The sequence below is a fragment of the Panthera uncia genome, assembly GCF_023721935.1.
Source record: "Panthera uncia isolate 11264 chromosome E2 unlocalized genomic scaffold, Puncia_PCG_1.0 HiC_scaffold_19, whole genome shotgun sequence".
Taxonomy (NCBI): domain Eukaryota; kingdom Metazoa; phylum Chordata; class Mammalia; order Carnivora; family Felidae; genus Panthera; species Panthera uncia.
The window spans coordinates 5,870,253-5,890,053 of record NW_026057588.1 but is presented as its reverse complement, the minus strand read 5'-3'; the positions used below and the strand labels follow the sequence as shown (position 1 = coordinate 5,890,053).

General features: G+C 42.4%; 2 pseudogenes; one reads left to right on the top strand and one right to left on the bottom strand.

The window, feature by feature from the left end:
- Nucleotides 1-7,280: 7,280 nt before the first annotated feature.
- LOC125916115 (vomeronasal type-1 receptor 4-like) lies at nt 7,281-13,692 on the bottom strand (annotated as a pseudogene).
- Nucleotides 13,693-17,934: 4,242 nt separating this feature from the next.
- LOC125915544 (vomeronasal type-1 receptor 4-like) lies at nt 17,935-19,640 on the top strand (annotated as a pseudogene).
- The last annotated feature ends 161 nt before the right edge of the window (nt 19,641-19,801 follow it).

Genomic DNA, 19,801 nt, shown 5'->3' with positions numbered 1-19,801 from the left:
GTTAGGGTGGCAGAGCCCGGTAATTGCATAAAACTTAAACTTTTACTATCAGAGGTTCAATTCTTCTTCCTAACAATATGTTCATAATCAACATCCTCTCACTAATTATCCCCATTCTCCTTGCCGTAGCCTTCCTAACCCTAGTTGAACGCAAAGTACTAAGATATATACAACTCCGCAAAGGACCAAACATTGTAGGACCATACAGCCCGCTCCAACCTATTGCAGGCGCCGTAAAACTCTTCACTAAAGAACCTCTCCGACCCCTTACATCTTCCATATTCATATTCATCATAGCACCCATCCTAGCCCTCACGCTAGACCTCACCATGTGAATCCCCTTACCCATACCATATCCACTTATTAACATAAATCTAGGAGTACTATTTATGCTAACTATATCAAGCCTCGCCATCTACTCTATCCTATGATCAGGATGAGCTTCAAATTCCAAATACGCCCTAATTGGAGCCCTAACTGTAGCCCAATCTCATACGAAGTCACACTCGTCATTATTCTCCTATCAGTACTGCTAAAATAAATGGATCCTTTACACTAGTCACACTAATTACCACCCAAGAGTACATCTGACTATTCCTGCATGACCTCTAGCCATAATATCATTCATCTCAACACTAGCAGAAACCAACCGAGCTCTATTTGACCTAACAGAAGGGGAATCAGAACTGTTTTCAGGGGAATCTCAGTTTTCCCCTACAATAAGCAATAAACAGCCTTATGCACCTGCCCTTATGTGGAGAGGTGCTTTGGGTATAATGCACTAGAGCCCAGATGTGGGATTGCTATGGTCTGTGTCTTTCCCAAATTGGGGGTAAAATACATGTATCATAACATTGACCCTTTGAACCACTTTAAGGGTGCAATGCTGTGGCATGTAGTCTATTCATAACACTGTGCCACCATCACCATTATCTTGGTCCATGACATTTCCATCACTGCAAAAGGACCTCCCATACTCATTAATCAGTTCACTCCTATTCCCTCCTTCCCCAACCATGGGAACTACTAATATGCTTTCTATCTCTATGAATGTGACTGTTATGTATATTTCTTATAAATGGAGTCCCATAAAATGTGGCCTTTTATTTCTGGCTTCTTTCCCTTCGCATACGGTTTTCCAGATTCATCCATGTTGTACTGTTTATAAGTCTTTTATTCCTTTTTATAGCTGAAAAAGTTTCTCATTGTATGTTTATGCGATGTTTTCTTTCCACCTTTGGCTATTATAAATAATGCTGCTGTGAACTTTCTTGTAAACTTTTTGTTTCAATATCTTTTTCAGCTCTTTTTTTCATGGAGGTATAATTGACATATACTGTTATATTAGTTTCAAGTTTATAACATAATGATTTGATATTTGTATATATTGCAAAATGATCGCCACAGTAAGTCTAGTTAACATCTGTCATCATATTGTTTACAAATTTTGTTGTGTGTGATGAGAACTTCTAAGATCTACTCTTAGGCACTTTTAAATGTGCAGTATATTATTATTAACCATAATTACCATGCTGTACATTACATCTCTATGTCTTAATTATTTTATACCTGGACGTTTGTATCTTTGATGTCCTTCACCTCTTTCTTTCTTTCTTTCTTTCTTTCTTTCTTTCTTTCTTTCTTTCTTTCTATTTTAGAGAGAGAGAGCAAGCAGGGAAGAGGGGCAGAGGGAGAGAGAGAGAGAGAGAGGGAGAATCTTAAGTAGGTTCCATGCTCAGTGGAGTGGGACCCGATGTGGGGCTTAATCCCATGACCCTGGGATCATGACCTGAGCCGAAATCAAGAGTCGGATGCTCAAAGGATTGAGCCACCCAGGCAACCCTCACCCCTTTATTTCTTTAGAGTACATTTCTAAGGGTGGAATTGTTTGGTCACATTTAACTTACAGAATAACCCCAGTGGCTGCCGCATTTTCCATCCCCACCACTAATGTATGAGGGTTCCAATTTCTTCACATCCTCACCAAAATGTCTTATTTTTAAGGTTTCTTTTTTTTCATTTTTTAAAGTTTTTCATTTATTTAAGGAATTTCTATACCAAACATGGGGCTCGAACTTATGACCCTAAGATCAGGAGTCACATATTCCTCTGACTGAGCCAGCCAGGGACCCTTAAGGTTTTGTTTTATAGAATACCCATTGTGGTGGGTTTAAGTGGTATTCACTGTGGATTGTTAGTGCCTTTTTTTTAAATTATGGTAAAATATACATAACTTAAAATTTACCACTTTGATACTTTTTATAAAGGAAGCTCTATGCCCAACATATGACTGTAAGTCCTAAACCTCAGATCAAGAGTTGCACACTCTACCTACTGAGCCAGCCAGACCCTCACCATTTTTATCATTTACAAGTTTACAGTGACAATAAGTACATTCCCATTATTTAATGTGCAGCTGTCATCACTATCCATTTATGGACCTTTTCCCACATCTCAGCCCTAAAACTCTATACCCATCAAACAATAACTTCCCATTTTCCCTCCCCCTAGTTCCTGACAACCATGATTTTACTTTGTATGAACTTGACCTCTCCAGGTACTTCATTTAAGTGGAATCACCCAGTATTTGTGCTTTGCGTCTGACTTCTTTGATGTAGCATAATGTCCTCTGAGTTCATCCAGGTTGTGGCCTATATCAGAATTTTATTCTTTTATATAGCTGAATAATACTCGTGTGTGTGTGTGTGTGTGTGTGTGTGTGTGTGTACACACCGTATTTTGTTCATTCATCAATAGACATTTGGTTTGTTTCCATGTTTTGGCTATTGTGAATAATGCTGCTTTGAGCATTGGTGTAAAATATGCTTGAATTCCTGCTTTCCATTCTTTTGGGTATATACCCAGAAATGAAATTGCTGGATCACGTGGTAATTTTATGCTTAATTTCGTGAGGAGCTGCCGTGCTATTTTCTATAGCAGCTGCACCATTTTACATTTCCACACACAGTGCTCATGTGTTCAAATTTCCCTATGTTCTCACCAGAACTTTTTTTTTTTTGCTTTTGTAAGTAGCAATTCTAATGGGTATAGCTCATTGTTGTTTTGATTTGCATTTCCTTGGTGACTAATGGCATTGAGTGTCATTTCATGTGCTTGTTGGCCATCTGTGTACTGTTTTAGAGAAATACCTGTTTAATCCTGTAGCCATTGAAAAAAATCTTCTAATGTTTATTTATTTTTGAAAGAGAGAGAAAGAGCGAGCATCAGAGGGGCAGAGAGAGAGGGAGACACAGAATCTGAGGCAGGCTCCAGGCTCTGAGCTGTCAGCACAGAGCCCGACCCAGGGCTCAAATCCATGGACCACGAGATCATGACTTGAACCAAAGTCAGACACTTAACCGACTGAGCCACCCAGGCACCCCTAGCCATTTATAAATTGTGTTTCTGTTTTGTTGTTCAGTTATAAGAGTTCTTTATATTTTGGATACTACCCTCTGATCAGATACATGATTGGCAAGTGTTTTCTTTCTTCCTGTTGGGTGTCTTTTCACTCTCTTGATAGTATTTTTGATGTACAAATGTTTTTAATCATGATGAAGTGCAGTTTATATAGGTTTTCTTCTGTGTCTTGTGCTTTTGCTGTCATGTCTATGAAACCATGATCAAATCTGAAATCATCACGATGGACCTTTATATTTTCTTTTGACGTTCATAGATTTAGCTCTTATTTTATTTATTTATTTATTTGTTTATTTATTTATTTATTTTTTAATTTTTTTTTCAACGTTTTTTATTTATTTTTGGGACAGAGAGAGACAGAGCATGAACGGGGGAGGGGCAGAGAGAGAGGGAGACACAGAATCGGAAACAGGCTCCAGGCCCCGAGCCATCAGCCCAGAGCCTGACGCGGGGCTCGAACTCACGGACCGCGAGATCGTGACCTGGCTGAAGTCGGACGCTTAACCGACTGCGCCACCCAGGCGCCCCTAGATTTAGCTCTTATATTTTACAATGTTTGCCCATCACCTCTCCATTGCCATTATTCCCTTTGTTACCATTACACCCTGTATACCTTTTCCACCCAGATCCTAATAACTAACTCTCTTACTCTTAACTTCCCTGCACACTTAATCCCCTCATAATCTTAAACCTGGCCTTGCACTTTAACTCCTGAGCAGCATTGAACACCCTTTTGCCTTTTATCCTCTTCCTGCGTGTTGTCTGTACCCCACACCTCCAGGTCCTCACATCACTCTGCTATCCTGTTCTCCCACTTCCTGTGTGCCTCCTTCTTATCCTACTATATCACATACCCACATGCTGTCACTTTCCAAACTCTACAGTTGTAAACATTAGCCACTGATTATTTCCAATGAACGCCCACGGGTAGGAGTGTTCGCAGAGATCAGATCAAAGATCTGAGATCAGAGATCCGCGTCAGATCAAAGAGAGACAAACCATGAGATGTATATTTCCAGCAAGCTAACAGATAAGTTAAACAGTGAAAATTTTCTGGGGTTGGGCTTTTGAGGAGTTCCAGAGACATTCTTGCCCCCTCCAGTGGCTGCTAGTTTGCTGATTTTCAGTGTTACTCTAGTTGCTAGGTGGTTGTTTTTCAAGACTACCATGGAGCTGAAGAGATGAGGTTAGGGTTTGGACAAGTTACCGTGCCAGAAACCTCAGTGTGGTTTGATGGTGGATTTAATCAGCTGGTCAGCAAGGGGGAGATGATTAGCTTCTAACCAGGGCCTCCCAACTGGGAGGCTCAAGACAGCACACAAAAAATTATATCAGTATCCCCACGGTTCAGCATAGCTGATTTGAACCTTGGGGAGCCAACTTGATCTCTCTGCTCATCTCTGGACATCCATTTATTTCACTTCTTTTCTCCCATCATGAAAACATTGTGCTTGGGGTAACTCTGTCTATTCTACACATGACCCAGATATCAGCAGGGGTCTAACTTCATCCTTTGGAGATCTTGAGTTTTACCAGTTCTATAACCTTGAAAGGCTAAAGGTTTCCCAGGAATTTGTGCTTCTTTCCAGGAGTTTACGTTATCAGGATCTTCTGTGTTCTCACCTCAACCTTCCCCATAAATGTAGACAGTGCTGTGTATAAGGACAGGCATCAAAGTGAAGGCTCCAGTGAACATTCCCAAAAGAATCCACTTACACAGAAAAACATCTGTGACCTGTGTGGATTTTAAAAAGACACTGTAAAAATGAGAGAAAGGTACTATGGTACACTATGGCAAAGAATTGATACCTTTTAACTGAAAAAAATGTTAATGTTTATTCATTTTTGAGAGACAGAGACACAGCGTGAGTGGGAGAGGGGCAGTGAGAGAGGGAGACACAGAATCAGAGGCCGTCAGCATAGAGCCTGACACAGGGCTCGAATCCATGAACTGCAAGATCATGACCTGAGGTGAAGTTGGGCGCTTGACCAGCTGAGCCACCCAGGCGCTCAGTATCATCTTCTAGTAGTTGTTTTTCTTCCATGGTCCTTCCGGGCTGCTCTGCCCAGGAGGTGTCTTGGTCTTTGCCCTCTTCCTATGGAGTGCTGGTCCTGCTCTTCTCTCTGCCATGTCATCAGCCTGCCCAAACAACCTACATTCTTCTACATTTGGATAGGGATCAGTTGGCTCTTTCAAGTCTCTGTCCTGACCTGAACACCTAAATTTATTGTGATTTAGAGAGTAGGTGAGCTTTTGCTTCAGTATAATCCAACTTTTAAAGAGTTCTATGTATTTATCTTCTATCATCTATGTGTTTCTCTCTGGATCTATCTTTTGTTTGTTTTGGGTGACAGCTATGGTTATTTCAGTAATAGTGAGTGTTTGAGATTAGCCTGCAACTCATTTTTATTCCATTCCATTTTGTACATATAGAGGCACTGTGAGCAGGGGAGAGGGTACAGAGAGAGGGAAAGAGAATCTTAAATAGGTTCCAAGCTCAGCACAGAGCCTGACATGAGCCTCGATCCTATGACGCTGGGATCATCACCCGAGCCAAAATCAAGTGTTGGACACTCAACTGACTGAGCCACCCAGGCACCCCTGGCCTGTAACTCTTATAGCTACTGGCAAAAAATGTGAGATTTACAGATGAAAACATAACAGTTTATTGCTCAAGGCACAGCAGGCAGCATGAACATTCTGATAGCAAGTTTCTCTTGGCTCCCTTCCTTGTCCTGACCTTATTCCAATCATGGTGATGCTGAGGGGCCCAGATGAGTGCTACACATGCAGTGTGTTTGCATCACAACCGTGGAGGCCTGAGTACAGCAAAATGAGATCTTTTAAAAAGAGAACTGCTAACACACCTGTTGTACTCTTTTCCATGAGGAAGACATTATCTTTGTTCCCTGTACAGCAAATAAGTCAGCCTAATGTTCCAGAGAGTGACACGATCCCTGTCTTCCAAGGACCTTTTCTAAACACAGATAAGGAAACGGTCTAGAAGAAAAGCTGTCCATGCTTCTGTTCATAAGACATGAACATAATGAGAAACCCATGGTAGACCTGTCTTCCAACAATATCCAGCAGTCATTTCTGGACTGTATTAGCTCCTGGCAGAATTTCCCATGAATTTATCACTCGTTCAAGTGCTCTGATTAATCAGGACAAGGCTGTTGCCAACATTGAGGCTGGAGTTCTCTGTTGTCCAGCAAGAGAGTGGATGCAGAATTGAATATGAGAGAGGCTAATGTCAGGGAAGAGACAACAGCCCTGAGTAAGGGTCTTTGCTCCATATTTATTAGGATCAAAGGACTTACAAACGTGACGGACATGCAGAAAGAGACAATAAAACAGTGATCATTAACTCGTGTGTGTGAGAGAAAGGGGGTTTTGAAGGTATTTGGTGTTAGGAGTTAGGGTCAAGACAAATCAAAGTCCTGGCATTGAGTAGACAGGCCGTTTATTGCAGGCACCAGGCACCTTGTCTGTTTATCTTATTTTTTCTAGGGGCTAAGATAGGGCATGCTACCTCAGGGTGAACAAGGCATTTTTCTCGCTAATTAGCTCTGCTGCAGTGGCTTTCTGCCTATTCCTGGTCTCAGATGCTTTTGTCCTGTGACAGTGGCTTCCTCTCTCTGCTTTGTTCTATGCTGGGGGCACTTTTGCCCTCTGGTGGCTTTCCATCCTAAGCCTTGTTAACCCATTGTTGCAAGCTCAGAGAATTCTTAAACTTATTCGCCACATGAGGCTACCCTGATTCATTCACCTTGACTATGCTTATGTAGTGTCCACATTCAGGCATCTGAGGATCCCAAATACTTATAGGCTCCACCTTAGAAAGATATGTGTCTTCTCTTTAGGATTCTGTATTGACTTTTTGTGTCTGATGAGAATAAACAATTGAGTTTTATCCAAAAACATAGCATTTACATTTTTCTGGTAAGAGTAGGGGATTTTGTGTTTCTTACCCTCACAAAGCAGATGCCGGTTATAGTAGGAACTCGTCTCATAAGCAGAAAGGGGCTGACAGTTGGAAAACATATAGAAGTTAGGGCAGAGGTGTTTATTAACCACCATGTGGGATTATAAATAAAAGCAATATAAACATGAGAGATAGAGGATATGATGTAAAAAGACACAAAGGTGCTCACCAGGATGTGGGTGCTCTGGGTGGCTCTGGACTTAGCAGAGGATCTGGGGGAGACATTAGTGCTTCGAATGTGCTGGACCCGCTGCTTATGTCTGTGCAGGAAGAAAATCATGGAGTCACTGGCCCAGATTGTAAGCCCACACAAGGAAGCTTCAGGAAATACTATCAACACTGCATATACGGAAACTGTGATTGTCTCATGATTGAACGTAGAACAGTATCCAAAATCCCTTTTCTTTGTGATGTTCTGCTCTTCCGTTTCCCAGACACATACAACGCATACAGAAGAATGATAAAATTTGCTATCAGGCACATGATCCAACAGAGGGAAATGGAGAAGCCAATGTACTTTGGGGCTTTGACTTTAAGCTCCTTCAAACAGGAGTTCATGGGGCTGATCATGATGGTCTGGAAGACACTCAAGAGGCAGGTGCTGCTAATGAACACCCTCCTGCCCACTTTCTGAACTTATGAAAGAAGTTTACATCCCAAATAATCGAAGAAATATTTCAATCCCAGAGCTGCCAATGCATGGGCAGCTCCTTTAGAGAGAATGCCCAAGGAGTTGGATACAATCAGGTGCTTCAGAACCAATTCTGTGGGTCTCAACCTGCCTTCAGTGTGGTAATAGATAATGGTGAAGAAGAGAGACATTGCCCAGGATTCCAACTATTGTCTGTGATAAGAATAGTATTACTATTGCCAAATCCCTAGAAGCTATTTTGCCATTCAACACATTTTCCTTTATATTAGAGCAACAGTCATTCTTGTGAACAAAAGACTCATTGAAAATGTTGACAACAAGAGCAACTTTGGTGGTTTGCTCCTGTGGGATTGCCAGAGACTTAAAGAGGCAGGAGGAGATGGAGAGAAGTACCAGGTTATTCCATGGAAAAGTCAGCTTAGTATATGCTTAATACAACATTTTCAGAAAACTGAAATTTGCTATCTACATTGGAAAAAGCACAATGTGAATCATTAGATACATCATGGGATAAATCAATTCTGAATCTATTACGGATTTAAATATTAAAGAGAAAATGTGAAGCCTGTCATTACTTGAGCTGATCAGAATGGCTGGAGATGCTTAGGAGGCCAGTGGTGCCATTGGAAACGCTCTGTCAACATTGCGTGGATAGAAAACAAAGTTACATTCCGAAGCATTGAGGAAGTGTTTCGCTGTTTTTGTCTTCGAACACCTTTAAGGAGAATGGTCAGAAAGTGGGTGCCAACAGGTACTTGCAGATCAGAACCATGGACCTGAATCTGTAATGAAGGTAGAAAAGGAAAAGATGGCAGTAAGGAAGAGAGAAAGTGCCTGGAATCCCTGTATGGTCTGTACTAAGTGGACCATTCCTATTGGCAAATGCTTTGATGCCAATCAGTCAGTTCCCAGTGACTGATCATCATCTTGAGAGCTTGAAGAGCCTGCCTGAGCACTCGTCGTGTGGACAATATTAATCATATCAAATAAAGTCCAAGATTTTCATTGAGAAATAATTAAGTTTTTGTGGTTATTGTTAAGGAGATTCCAAGAGTTCAAATTAAAATATTTATACAACATTACTTTGCATGAATCGTCCTATCATGCTGTACCTCTGGTATTTTGGTAGGTCTTAATATCTGAATGAGGTACGCATTGGCATTGCATAATTTTCATTGTACAGAAAATGAGAATTTTGGTACGCAGAGGTTGAGCAATCGAGCAATCTGTCTAAATTCACCCCAGAGTGGGGACCAGAAGTTGACAGTGAAGTTTTCATAGACTGTGCTCTGACCACTGTGGTCCACTAACCAACTATGTCAGCTGTGCCTTGACATAATTCACCTCTCTCTTTAGGTTTAGACCTTGATATTGTAGTTTACATCGTTGGGAGTTTTGTTTGTAACAGGTTTCCATTTCTATTTAATTACTTGTTGTATAATTCAGTGTGACATATGAATGAAGTTTTGAGGATTCCACTAAAACACAGATCCATTAATCACAGCATCATCCTAAAGTAACCTGCCCTTGCACAAGTTGGATTTTATCAACACAAGATTGTGTCACTCTTAACTTTGGCAGCAGAAAGCCTTGTTTGCTGTCCTGCTGGAGCACAGATACAATGGACATTAGGGAACAATGTCACTTTGTTCCTAAATCACGATGCATGAAACACTAATATGTGATAAAACATGGCAGGCCAGACGCCAAATAATTACTTATTTCAGATCACATACTCCGTAGTTTTTTAATGCACAAGTTAGTGTAACTATTAGCTATGGGGCAGAATTTGTGCAGTGCGGTAAACTACAAGAGACATACGTAACATGGAATGTGACATTTTATGCACAGTAGAAGTTGATCATAGTGAAGTGAGTAGTGAGCTTGGGATTGAGGTTAGAATGTAGTTAAATCAGAGAGAATAATATACATGCATTAGGTCCTCCCAAGTGTTTTCTGAAACCATAATGAGTGAGTTCACTTTTCCCCAAATGCTGCTTCCCTAACTTGAAGCAGGAAAGCAGTCTCATGGTAACCTTTAGAGCACCGAAAGTGCACATGTTTTCAGTAGAGACACAATAACTGTTTCAAGTGTCTCACAAACCCAGAACTAGAGTTTTACAACACACTTTCTTTATTCCAGAAATAAATTCAGATACATGGTTTCTGCACAAAGTGAGGTTATTCTGATAGTTTTGTTGTACTTTTTATTATAAGCATGAAGGCATTATAGGTACATCTCTCATAATACAGTGAATGTAGCCCATGGTTTTTGTAAGGGAATGTGAACAGCACATCAATTTCTTAACTACAGTGTTTGAGCAGCTATGAAAACCCATTTTATTATCACTAGTATCATTCACCAACGATCATTCTTGGTAAGAATTTCATTATATTAGGAGGGATCAGGAATGGGTGTAGGGACTAGGACACCCATGTCTTTACTTTCTCAGTTCCTTACTGAGGAAATTATTCCTCCCCCTCCTCTAGATCAGCCATTGGATCTGTTTCTACCCCAGAAGAATCCTTTTGGTTACACAAGTACTTATTCAGATTTCATTTCCTAAGAACTCTGCCTCTTAGACTGAAATACAAATATTCACTGGAATATTTCCTGTTGTCAGGACAGTTGGTTCTGTGTGGAGGTCACGACAGCCAGTTCATGTCTGCAAGAGGCAGCCAGACTCAGACAAAGGTTTGTGAATTTGTGACCTCACCTCCCCTGGAAGTGCAATGACCATTTCTCCTATAGACACAGTTACAGTTCAGACTTGTGGAGCTGAGAATCTTCATGAAAAAACATTTTCCCAGTTGGTACTTACCAGGACCAATTAAAAGTTCCTTCTGAATATCTTCAAATCGACCCTTTTATTTTTTCATGATCTCTAAAGGCTGACAGGTTCTCCTAGGAAAGAGAGAGGAAATCCTGAGGTCTGACTCACGGGAGACAGCAGAACAGGTGTATCTCACTGGATTCACTGCTTCCTTCAGAAGTTCTCTACCCCAAATCAAATTGAGTGGTAGTCTTCAACCCCTGAGCTGCATCATTTTTGAAGTATTCAAGATAAATGATTTCAGAGAAAGTAACTAAAAACAGTGTCCAGTGACAGAAGAGTAAAAGCGAAAACTTGACATGAGTCATTTATCTTAGAAATGATTGGACTCATTAGTAGAGCTAAATACAAGTTGCCTTGGAAATGATGATAGAGAAATTTTATGGAAAAATAGTGTCTCAATCCCAACTGTGTGAGGAAGTCCAAACAAACCAACAATCCATCAAGACAGATGTCCATGAAATGTCTGTCACAAGTGAAAGAACCAGTTTAACAGGCAGATTGTACCATTCTTTGAACGATCAGAGAAGCCAGTGCTACTTCCTTAGTTCAGCTGCAGTGAATGGTTAGCAGAGTTCTCTAGACTTATGCTGAAATTTCGTTAGGGAGCATTCACTGAGTATGTAATGAGTGAAGAAACCTAAAGTTAAGAGCCAAAATAGATTCTTGAGGCTTTCCAATAGAGAAGTCACCGTTTGGCCTATGTCTACCATCCCTTCCCCCTGAGCATTTTATTCCAGCTGAGAAGTTAGAGGGACCACGGTCCACACAAGACCACACTCACAGCTGACACCAGCAGCAGGTTTGGAGGTTCCCCAAACCTCACTCAGTTTCCGTAGGTCTCTAGAGGGACTCACAGAACTCATCGAGAACATTCTCCTCACTGTTGTGGTTTATTACAGGGAAAGTGAACAGATGAACATAGGATGGGGAAGAGATGCATGGGGCAGAGTCCAGGAAATGTACCCAGTGTGGATCCCCTCATTGTCCTCTCTCTGTGGAGTCATGGAGTGTTACTTTCTGGGGTTGAGTTGAGTTAACATGGACTATTGCCAAACATGGAGTATTGCCAACAATGGAGGCTCACCCAGGGCTTGGTGCCCAGAGTTTTTAGTACAGCTGTTCCATTTACCTTCTGTATGGCTGACCTTAGTCCCCATTATGTCCCCAAGGTGAGCTGATACCTTTCATCTCCAGCCCTTCCAGAGCTGACATGATACTTTTGGCCTAAAGGCCCATTGTAAATCCCATTGTTAGGCAGTCTGGTGGAGAAGCCTCTGAGCCAAGACACTTCCGTGGGGCAGGACATTAAACACTCAAGAGGTCTCTCCCTGCAGCAGAGGCAAAGGCCACACCTCCCTTTGGGTGTGGTTAATTCTTCTGTACTCACACCCTAGTTGACACATCAGGGAAGAGAGCAGTTTGACAACCCATCTCCAAACACACAAATGCACACACAGTGTTTACTCAGATTGTGTGCAAACGTATACATGCACACTTACAGATTGAAACACTGAAATATGTACTGAAATAAGTCCTTTTCTCACTCCCTCACATGCACACTCACCCCATGCAGATGTCCATGTTTCTGATGCATTCACGAGGCACACACCCACCAAGATGACATGTCTCACTCACCCACAGTCACTCACATGGCCCAGTAACATTTTCGGAGACGAAAGTTTCATGCATATCTCCAGTCCTGTGAGGCAAGACAAGAGGATCCTAATTGCCCTTTGGACTCCTCACCACAGGCCACAATGGCAACATTTAATGTGTTCGACATTGAAAAAGTACTCTGAGCTTTGCCACTGGAAGTGGGGAGTGTGGTGGGGAACTTTGAGTGTGTGGGATGTGGCTGTTTTGGGTAAGAAGTAGAGCATTGGGCAAAGGGGGCTCAGGAGAAGCAGGTGCCAGGAGGGGAGGGTGGGAGTGAGAGTCAGGGGTTAGAAATGTTCGGGAGGAGGTGAAGCGTTTGGTGTGGTCCCAGGGCACTGAGGGTCCCTGATGGAACAAGGGGACAAGCTGTGCCTCGAAATTGAGAGTATAGCACCCGCTGGTCTCTGTGGGGATGAGGGGAAATAATGGGGGGGGGGGAAGAATGCTCACAAGTGAGTGGGGAGCAGGCCTGGGTTAGAAGCACAGGAGAGTTCATGTCCATAGTATGTTCAGGAGCACAGCAGGAAAAGGGGTATGGATTTATAAGATTGAAACATTCCTTTTTTCCTATTTATTCATTCATTCATTCATTCATTCAATAAGAAAAGGCCAAACATTTGGATGTATCTGCAGTCTCAGAACCTTGACCCCCTACTTTCTCCTACAAATTGGTTGAGAGTTTGTCTGGAGGTGTATGAAAGTGGTATCATTTTGCCAGTAGAAATAGATCCTGAATTCCCGAAACATTGTTTATTCAGTGGAAATGATTAATGACTCATGTTATCAGAACCCTCCTTGTTTCACATTTAAAGCGTTGAATGAAAAAAAATATTGATAGTGATTATCTGGGTAGGGTTCTAAGAGCTTTAAGTTTCTCTGTATTTGGGGGGAATAATGTACAATATTCCTATATCATTGGGAAAACATAGTGATATTTCCTAATTAAAAAAAAAAGAGTTAAATGTTGGCTCTTCCACACATGGTGGGAAGTGGATAATTGGTCACGTTGCTTTGTGCACATGAGGATGGTCTCGGTGGTTCTTGAGATGGGATGACTTCACCATTTTCGCACATCCTCACATTCTCTGCATACCTGCGAACTTGACCTTCCAAATGGCTGTAACATGCAAGATTCCACCATCCGGATACCCTCTACCTTTTATTAAATGGTCACTGTTCATTTTGAACAGTTGAACCGAAAATGTAAAGTAGAAAATGTAAATCTACGTCATACTCTGACCCACGGGGAGGTAAAAGGGGTTACTGTGCCTGAGTTTTGTTGGAGGATCTTGGTACAGTCCGGTCCCCAGTGCTGTAGCAGGATTTGAGATGTTTCTAGGAGGGCAGTGTCTCTGAAGACAGGAGAGGAGAAACCCATGGTATGACCTTCAGATCAGAGCTGTTTGTGTTCGAATCCCCGCTGTGGCAAAGGACATGGAAAGGTGGCCTTTTCTGCGTTCATGTCCGTCTGCCTGTGGGGAGGCAGGTAGAAGGGAAGGTGTGACAGTTGCTTTGGTTGTCATAACAAGGACCTTATACGGAGTGGCTGAAACAACAGAAGTGTATTGTCTGGTCATTCTAGAGGCTAAACGTCCAAGATCAAAGTGTCCTCAGGCCCGTGCACCCTGTGAAGGTCCTGGGGGGTCTGCTCCAGGCCACTTTCCCAGCTTCTGCTTCCTTGACTTGTGGAATCATAACTTCATGTGGTGTTCACCCTGTGTGCATGTCTGCCTCTAAATTTCCCCTTTTTGTTTTTTAAAAATGTTTATTAATTTATTTTGAGAGAGGGAGAGGGAGAAGGAGAGAGAGAGAGCGAGAGAGTGAGCAAGCACACAGGGAAGGAGCAGAGAGAGGGAGAGAGAGCATCCCAAGCAGGCTCCACACTGTCAGCACAGAACCTGTCTTGGGGCTCCATCTCATGAACCATGAGGTCACAACCCGAGCGGAAATCAAGAGTTGGTCACTTAACCGATGAGTCACCCTGGAGCCCCTAAATTTTCCCTTTTTTGTGGATGCCAGTCATGTTGGATTAGGTGTACCCTTCTCCAGTGTGATCTCATCTTAACTCATATCATCTGCAGTGATTCCATTTCTAAAGAAGGTCGTATTCTTTAGATATTCTGAGCTACCAGGGGATAAGACTTCGGTACATTCATTTTAATTTTTTGTTTGTTTTGGTTTTGCTTTTGTTTTTAAACATTTATTTATTTTGAGAGCCAGGGTGTGAGTGGGTGAGGGGCAAAGAGAGAGACACACACACAGAATCCGTGAAGCCAACCCCAGGTTCTGAGCTGTCAGCACAGAGCCTGACACAGGGCTCGAACCCACGAACTGTGAGATCATGACCTGAACTGAAGTTGGACACTCAACCTACTGAGCCACCCAGGCTAGCCCCTAGCACATTTCATTTTGATGGGACACAATGCAATCCATAAAGGTATGGGTATTTTAATGGCATAAAATAGGCCTCTTTGCAAAGTATGGTTTTTCCAGATAATAACAAAGAGGCCTAGAGATTTGAAGATCAAAGGGAAAAAGTCTGGGGCACCTGGGTGGTTTAGTGGGCTAAGCATCCAACTCTTGATTTTGGCTCAGGTCACGATCTTGGGGTTTGAGAGACTGAGCCCCGCTTCAGGCTCTGTGCTGTCAGCCTAGTGCCTGCTTGGGATTCTCTCTCTCTCTCTCTCTCTCTCTCTCTCTCTGTCTCTCTCTGGTCCTCCCCCACTTGCTCGCTCTCTCCCTCTCTAAAAATAAATAAACTTAATGGGGCACCTGGGTGGCTCAGTCGGTTAAGCGTCCGACTTCAGCTCAGGTCACAATCTCGCGGTCCGTGAGTTCGAGCCCCGCGTCGGGCTCTGGGCTGATGGCTCAGAGCCTGGAGCCTGCTTCCGATTCTGTGTCTCCCTCTCTCTCTGACCCTACCCTGTTCATGCTCTGTCTCTCTCTGTCTTAAAAATAAATTAAAAAAACCGTTAAAAAATTAAAAAAAATAAAAATAAATAAACTTAAAAAAAAAAAAAGTCTTTCTCAGACTAATACTGATTACCAGGTCAGATGCCATGTCCTTTCTTCCCCTGAGAGGTCATGTGTTTATAACTTGAAAACCTTTACTTCTCTCTCTTAACCCTTTCACCCCAGCCCTTGACCTGGACTCCGTGTCTCACTCATGCCCGCTCTCCTGTCCGGTGCTCTCTGTTCTGGGCCCATGGTGCTCTCCTGCCCAGGCTTCTTCTTTCTTTCAGGATTTGCGTCCTTTCCCACACACCAGTGGTTTCTAGAGGTGCTAGCTAGAAACTTGTAGTTGTTCTTGGTAACTGGCCAGTGGGGAGAAAGTTTGCAAAAATATTCTCAGGTCCCAAGCCTGTCACTGTCAGTGCCGCTTCAGGTGAAATGCTAATTGCCATTGTGAGTGGAGGGGGCCGTCACACAGTAATAAACACATCTCAGGGCCCAGCTGCCCATCTTGCACACGTACTCACTTCTCTGACCATCACACAGAGCCCATCATGCAGGCAGCAGGAAGAAGTAGGTGGGTTTTCTCTGTGTTCATCTGAGAGGTAGACTCTGTAAGGGAAGGAACTGTGTTAGGAGTCCAGGTAAGTGACCAGATTGAACAAAGGGGGTTTTCTGCGTTTGAATCTGGCTCAGTGCCAAAGCCACACGGGAAGCTGGATTACCTCCTGAGCCAGGAGCTGAGCTGGTATAGAGAGATGGGGTCCTAGACCTACACCCAACCCTGATGGCTCCTAAGGCATGTAGGGTAGTCCTCACTGACAGTGAGTATGTGTTTTCACCCAAATGGTCATGAAATCTGATTTTTAATGTGCTTAAGGGCTGTATTTGTGGAATCAGTATGTTGTTCAGTCTATTTTAATGAACTGTAGGCATAATTGTCAGGTTCTAAGGTGCACTTACAACACATCCATATTTGTACTAAATAGTTGGATGCATGTATAGTAATCATCTGGTTGTGTGCAGAAAAAGTGTATCTGATCACAGTTGCTAGAATCAAAATGTTTTCTCTAACTCTACATCTGTGATGCCTTAAAAGATTAAAGAATTGTATCTCAATTGATTATGGAGAGCCTTTTACCAGTGATGTCAGGGAAACAACTTTTAAGTAAAATATAACTTAGGTTTCAGGGCAAGATTTTTAGGCTCAAATGCATCTTGTGATACTTCTGCTGCCTCAAAATATTATAATCCTGGGGCAGCTGGGTAGCTCAGTTGGTTGATTGTCCGACTCCTAGTTTCAGTTCAGGTCATGATCCTAGGGTCATGGATGGTGCCACGCATTGAGTTTGGTGCTGAGCACGGGGCGTGTTTAAGGTTCTCTCTGTGTCTCTCACCCTTTACCCTCTTTCCCACACATATACTCTCTTTCTCTCTCTAAAATAAAAAATGAATTTTAAATATTATTATACCAACATAATATAATACCAATCCAGATTCCAGATTATTTCACTTATACAATATACAAAGTTCTTGCCTTAACATCTTTTTCCATGTGTCTTGTATTTCAGTATCTTTGACAAAGCTTGCTGTGTTGCTACTAATTTTATTTAACTCAGGCATTAATTGTGCGTGTGTGTGTGTGCATACATTGAAGACAGTACTAATTTTGTTTCTAATGCACACAATTTAATCAGACAGTACTTACAGAGCTCCTATGTCTTGTGGTATTGCACTTTTGTTTTTGGAATGAAAGCAAATGATTCTTTCTGTTGCGTTTCCAATATTGAGCCCTCTCACATTCATTAATTCCAGGTTGTCACGGGGCAGGAACCTGCAGCATTGTAGTTCTACAGTCTGTGCATCTACGGTTTACTGAGATCTCTAGGGTGGGATTTACAGTTAATGTTTACCTATTGAAAAATACTTCATAAATAAGTAGAAACTTGTCAAAAATTTAAAATAAAATAACACCATTATAAATTGAAATGACCATGTGCAGACAGAAAACTAATTTAGATCTGGTTTATTTGAAGAATCCAGCTAAGTAGTATTTTTTATATTATGGATTAAATACACTGTTACCAGCCCCCCAGGTTCCAATTCCTACTCTGCCCCTCAATTGTGAATAAATTCAGAGAGAGCACTTAACGTCTCTGCTCTTGTGGTCCTCATCTTTCTAAGGATTGCAATGATGCCTGCCTCATGTATTTGTGAGAAATCAGAAGTGACCATCTGGGTGGTCGTTATAACAGTGATTCACACATACTATGTGTTCTGTAATGGTTGTTCATGCATCTCTTGGAAGACCTCAAATGACTGAAGAACTTTAAGTAATTATTTGAAAGTAGGAAGTGTTGGTGAGTGGAGAATATTGGATTTCAGCTGACATGATTCATGTGGCCCCTGCCTCTTATTCCCACGCAGGATCCTCTAGCCCAGAAGACAGTATCAGTCACTGAGGACACATAGCATGGCGACCAGGGATCTGGCAGTAGGAGTGATCTTCTTAGTGCAGACTGTGCTTGGAATCCTGGGGAACTTCTCTCTTCTTTACCACTGTGACCTCCTTTCTTTCACTGGGTGTAGGCCAAGGCCCACAGATTTGGTTTTCAAGAAGCTGATTGTAGCCAACATTTTGGTCCTGTTCTCTCTTGGAATACACCATACAGTGTCATCTTTTGGGTGGTATAACATGTTCAGTGATTTTGGATGTAAATTTTTCCCTTATGTTCAGGGCGTAGCCAGGGGTGTGTCCACTGGTGCGACCTGCCTCTCAAGTGTCTTTCAGGCCATCACGATCAGCGTCTGGAACTCCAGATGGGCAGCGCTTAAGGGAAAGCTCTCAAGTGCCTTGTCCCTTCACTTGTCCTGTGCTGAGTCTTGCAAATACTGATAAACACGCTGTATCCCATATTTTTGAGTAGTATCCCATACTTTGAGCAACAAAAACATCACAAACAGGAAAATGTTTGGATACTGTTCAGCTGTTTGTTGTGACAAAGCTGGGGACTCATTGTATGCAGCGTTGTTATCATTCCCTGATGTGTTATATTTGGGGCTTGTGCTCTGGGCCAGTGGCTGCGTGGTTTTCATCATGGCACAAGCAGGAGGTCCAACAGATTCATCAGACCAATGTCTCTGCCACATCATCCCCTGTGTCCACAGCCACCAAAACCATTTTTCTCCTGATGAGCCCCTTTGTCTGCTTAAACACCTTTCTTCTATCTTTAATAGTATTTTGGGTCTTTTTGAAAATCCCAGTTGGGTTCTCTGGATCACTGCTTCAGGATTCACTCTCTGTTTCCCATCTTTCAGCCCCTTTCTGCTCATGAGTCGTGACCCCAGGGTATCCACAGTTTGCTTCTCCTGGACAAAGAATATAAAGTCCCCTCATTCTATGAGTAAGATATAAATTGTAAGTGTTTCGGTGATACTCATTTGGTAGGTCATTCCTCACTCTCAGAGTCCCCGGTACAATGATGAGAGGCTAACCCAAGAATGGTAAACATTACATATTGAGCATCTTCTTCAATTAAGCAGTAAGTTGCAATAGTATTCGTAATGAAACATAGTTATCTTTAAGTATTCATGTGATTGAAGTTGTGCTAAACGCTTGCAGTGAAAGAATTCAGAAATTATGCAGTGTAATATCCGGGTCCTGAAACAATCCGGATATCATTGAGAAGGCTTTGAGCGTGTCCATTAAATTTGTCACAGTAAATTTCCCAGAAGTGAAGTAGACATGGAATTATAAGGACAGGAGCATGAATGGGTGCCTGGCTGGCTCAGTCAGTGGAGTATGTGACTCTTGATCTCAGGGTTGTAAGTTTGAGCCCCATGTTGTTTGTAGAGTTACTTAAAAAAAATTTTAATCTTAAAAATAAAACCAGAAAGAGCATGAAAATGGACCAGGTCATCAGTGACACTGCAGAGAATAGTGCTGGAGGGAAAATAAAGTCAGCAAGTAAAGCTTTGGGGAGCCAGGTATAATTGTGTACATGTCATACCAGAGGGGCGGGAGTCAGTCATGTGAAGTACGATGTTTGGGAGCATGGGAGATGAGCTTGTGGAAACATTTTCAGGGAGAAATGGACAGGTTGGACTGGAGAGGGTAGTGGACAGCATAGAATTACATTTTAGTTGGGGCGCCTGGGTGGCGCAGTCGGTTAAGCGTCCGACTTCAGCCAGGTCACGATCTCGCGGTCCGTGAGTTCGAGCCCCGCGTCGGGCTCTGGGCTGATGGCTCGGAGCCTGGAGCCTGTTTCCGATTCTGTGTCTCCCTCTCTCTCTGCCCC